This window comes from Hibiscus syriacus, unplaced genomic scaffold (assembly GCF_006381635.1).
Source record: "Hibiscus syriacus cultivar Baekdansim isolate YM2019G1 unplaced genomic scaffold, ASM638163v2 tig00110515_pilon, whole genome shotgun sequence".
In the NCBI taxonomy this organism is placed as follows: Eukaryota; Viridiplantae; Streptophyta; class Magnoliopsida; order Malvales; family Malvaceae; genus Hibiscus; species Hibiscus syriacus.
In genome coordinates, this window is record NW_024062769.1 from 1,793,266 (window position 1) to 1,798,281 (window position 5,016).

Genomic DNA, 5,016 nt, shown 5'->3' on the forward strand with positions numbered 1-5,016 from the left:
ATTCAAGCCCTAACTATCCCAATCATTGTACACCGATTTGAAATTAACATGATAACATTTTAGTTATTAACTGAATTAACGCATTTGCACTTTGGAAGTTGATGATGAAAATCTCCTACAGATATAGAATAGGTCTTAGTTTGTGTTTCTCTGCCTAAAAGAAAATGAAAAAGAAGGGATAAAATCCGGTTCCTTTGAAGAAACCTGGCAATCAAATTATTGAATGATAATATTCACCTCAATCTTCCCTTTCTTTCTCTTTTCCCCATTTTTTAACATTAAACCAAAACTAAAATCTAGCATTTTCGAAGCCGTGTAGATCGCTGGCTCTGTTCAACGACTTCCTCATGATAGCTACTTTAGCCAACTTCTCAGCCGCTCTCCAAGCCGATGACGGCGTAAGTGGCTCCCCATTCTCATCCATCACCACCATAATCGCCTCCCTCTCCCTCTCTCTCTCCCTGTCGTTCATCCTCCGCCGTTAAATCTGCACCATCTGCTGCTTCCTCCACTGCAATTCCGCCAGCTCAGTTTCTAACCCTTGCACATACTCCTCCGCCGCCAACAAATTCGACTGCATCAACAACGCTCTAGCCGACGCCAACAAATGGTGAGCACTCGTCAAATCGTTACTACACTCAATCAACCTTCTCGACTCGGCGATGGCTCGATTCGTGATAAAAAAGAATCTAAACCGTTGGATTCCCGGAGTTGATGATCGAATGTCGTCGGACTGAGGAACGACAAGCACTTGATCTCGGCCGTACATAACTTCTTGCGTGGCGGGGTCCTTGTAAAGACAGCGAACACACATCACGTGACGGGACTTAACGGCTGACGTCGGAATTTTGAGTTCAACGAGTAAACCCCTTTCTTCCTCGGCGTAGAAATCACCGAGCCGCACCGAGCCAGAAGTTAAAACGGTCGGCTTCCCCTTACATGAATAAACGGCTGTGATTTCAGCTGGAGCCGAGTCAGGGGCGAAGCTGAGCTGGATTCTCAAATCTTGAATCACAACGCTCAATATTCCACCAATGCATTTGGCAAACGCATCCTCCGCCGTGTCATAACTGTAACCGCCCCTTTTCCCGAAGCCAAACGCGTGAACCGGGATTTCAATGTGAGCGAAACGAGTAGAGGACACGTGGTTCGGACGACGCCGTCGATAGGAACCATTGGATTGGACTCTTTCATCCTGACCGTCAGATAACAACATAATGCTAGCAACTGGATTTCTCTCCCTCCGATCCTCGAGCACTTTCGCAGCTTTCCTCAATGCATCGCAGGCGTTCGTTCCTTGACAGCACACGAGCCGATCAATAGTGCGCCGAGCAGCACGTTGACCATGAGGCGTCATCCTCCGTAGAGGCAATAACCGTTTTGTATTAGCCGAGAAGGCCACGATGGAAAGCCTGTCAGCTGAGCCGAGCGAGGAAATAACTAAACGCATGGCGCGTTTCAACATCTGGAGTTTCGCACCGGCCATGCTACCGCTCACATCAACAACCGTAACCAAATCGATAGGCGCGCGACGTGGATGGCCCCAATGCGACGCCGAATTACTACCAATCCTGGAAGAAGCTTGTATTGTTCCCGGAGGGGTGGGGCCTTTATCTTTTCAAAGCCACGGCGTAAGTTTCATATCCACGGCCCACAGAAACCAACGCCGTTTCGGGAGATAATCTGACTTGGACAGTCCTCGAATCAAGGCCGTCGAATGGGTGTAGTTCATCGGATTTAACGGCGGAGGAGGGGCTGGGATTCACGAAGAATCCTTGGAACTCCTCAACGTCGTTTCCTTCTTGTTCAATGCTTTCATCTGCTTCTGGTATTGGAATGAAACGACCACCAGCGGCAGTTGGGGAAAGCAATGGCTCGTCGTCATCATAGGGGTGACCAAGAATCGACGATTTCGGTTCTTGCAGGTTAACAATTCTGGGTGAACAAGATTCGACGATCTTTTTCTCATCCATTCTTAGGGCCATGTTCTCAATCAGATCTGTGTCGTTTTGAGGAGGGATCGGGTTTTTATGAATGGAGAGTAGAGGTACATCTTTCCAGGCGGTGTTACAGACAGGGCAAACGAGGGAATCGTATTTACGGACATGCGAAGCTATGCATGGAAAATGAAATGCGTGTGAACATTCCGCAGTGTAAATGGATGTTCCTTGCCCAGTCTTCACGCTGTTCAAACATATCCTGCAACTACTCTGCCAAATTACAAGAAAGAAAATACTTGAGTATAAAACCCTAACAAAAATGTAAGCTTTAGCTGCATTTCCGGAATTATGTTACCACTTACTCTGAATTTGAAGCTGTTGCGGAAAAGCGAGAGCTTTAGAGGTGAACGAGGAGTGGAAGAATTGGATGAGGGAATTGGTTTAGGAGTTTTATTAACGACAGCAGCTTTAGGGCTTTCATTTGCGGAAGATGGTTCAACAAAAGTAGCGCGGCAATGGGGATTAGGACCTTGAGATTGAAGACGAGGAGTAGAAGGGTTGCTTCCACTAGAGAAAAAGCTTAACTTGGCACAGCTTCTGGGATTCTGATTCTGACTCTGACTCTGTTGGCGTTGCTTGTCTAAAACGGTGGTTTCTGCTTCTCTAGGAACTGTAGTGCAAAAGGCTCTTCTCCAACCGCTTCCCATTTTTCGGTGACAAACACACACTCTTTGATTAAACTTTTTGATGTGGAAAAGGGTTTGTTTTGATGGATCTAAGGTTGCGACAGAAGAGAAGACAAAATGGTAAAGATTAAAGCTTCAGGTAATGATTCCAGCATGGGATCAAACGCAAAGAGAAAAAGATAAACAAGAGACAAACTAACGAAATTTCGCCACTCCTATTCTATTTCTTTTAAGAATGGTCCCCCGATACATCTCTGCAACTGAAATGGATTTGAGATCCGCAGCTCCTTTTCTATTTGCAAAACCTAGAGGGACAGCTTCTCTTCCCCGATGAATATTTTATATTGGAAATGGTTTAATTGTTTAAAAGGAATGTTTACCTGCTTAACTGCCACGTGTTGGTAATTGTTTTTAAAGTTACCGGTCAACGAGGAAGTGAGGTGAGGGGAGTCACCAGTGTTTATTCACCGCGTTATCCTACACCGACCTGTTAAAACTAAACTTAAAATCCATTCATCCCTTTCATGCTCCATGCACTTTGGGTATCACTGTCTTCACGCGTCGCTTCCATGCGTGTGCTCAATGTCCCGTTTGTTTGTAATTTTAGTAAATTATTATTTAGTCACTCACCTATTTTTAGATTCTATTTTAGTTATATAATTAGAATTGCTTGTCCAGCTTAGTTGGTAGAGCACAAGGCTCTTAATCTTGGGGTTGTGGGATCGAGTCCTACGGTGAGTAATTCATAATTCGGAGGTCTCCACGGAAGCTGCTCTCAACCTGGTGTTGGGAGCAGCCTATTATCCTACATCCCCTTACCCCATTACATATAAGAATAAAAGTAAGCTAATTTATTTTAGTTATATAATTATTTTTAAAATTATATATATAATAGGCATAAATATATTCGAGGCACTCGTACTTTAAATAAAATTAATATGACCCTCGAATTATTTTTACATTTAATGTGACCCACAAACTTAAAAAATAAATTCAATATGACCATTTGATCAATGATCTTCGTCGTTGATCGATAGGATGGTGGCATGACACTTAAAGGTACTTACATAGTGGTCTACGATATCTGTGACGTGATTGTTGAACTAAATTGATTTTTAAAATTTCAAAGACTTATTTGATTTTTTAGAAAAAAATAATTTAAATTTATAATATAAAATGTTCAAAAATTAAATATAAAAATACCAACATTAAAATTAAATTACAAAAAATTAAAAATATATTTTTATTTTTACCTCGAATTTTACTTGACTTTACTTATGTAAACATGAACTCGTCCATCTTGTTCAAACTGTATTTTATATATTTACCTCTAGTTTATATTTTCCTAATTTTTATTTCACTATTTTATTATAAAATCAAATTAAATAAGTATTATAAAATCTTATAACAAATAAAATTTAAAAGTTACAGAATTAAAACTTACGTAAAAATCATGAAAGTATATAAATAAAAATATAAACAAAGACAAGTATATAATTAAGAAGAGTATTTTAGTAAATATAACATGATAAAGGGAAGTAAACTTCACCTAAATTTAATTTAAAAAATTAATAAAAACCAACACTCAGTTGATTTAGTGGGATAGACACTAGATCCCTTAAGTAACGTCAGTGGTTCGAACCTTGATGTTTGTGAATGGAGCAAACTTGGTTAGAATGGTCGCTCTCGTCTCTGTAGTACTTGATTTAGATTAGTTGGTCAATAAATTGAATACTAAGGATTAATTCAAAAAATTAATAGAAAAATTGTTATACCCTACCAATTTTTGTTAGATACAACTCTATAAAGTCAAGATGGATATGGACTCCACATGTTTGATTTTTTATCTTTTTATTTTTTTTCAAGGAATAACAAATTTGTGTGTGTAAAATAAAATAAAATCCATATTAGAATTGATATGTACAAACATAACAATATAATTATACTGTTAAATAAATTCACATTAAATTTCATCTCTAAATTCAATGAATCATTTAACAATAACATTTTCAATCACATTGGTTAATTACACACGTACATATATATATATATATATATATATAATATAATTTTTATTTTTATATTTAACTTATTATATATTTGTATTTTAAATTTTAAATATTTTTAAAATAATCAAAATAACATTCTCAATCACATTAGTTAATATATATATTAGTAATATAATTTTTATTTTTATATTTAACTTATTATATTTTGTATTTTAAATTTTAAATATTTTTAAAATAATCAAAATAAGCCCTTCAACTTTTAAAAATAATTTGGTCATCAAACTCGACCAAAAAACCAATTTAGTTCATTTGTCATTTCATGCGGTCACTATGAATTGTCATGTCAGTATCATAATAATCAACAACGAAAATTATTGGTCA

The 5,016-nt window shown here is 37.9% G+C and overlaps 1 pseudogene; it reads right to left on the bottom strand.

Annotated features, from left to right (window-relative positions):
* Nucleotides 1-221: 221 nt before the first annotated feature.
* On the bottom strand, nucleotides 222-2,668 carry LOC120130160 (annotated as a pseudogene).
* Between the last annotated feature and the right edge of the window lie 2,348 nt (nucleotides 2,669-5,016).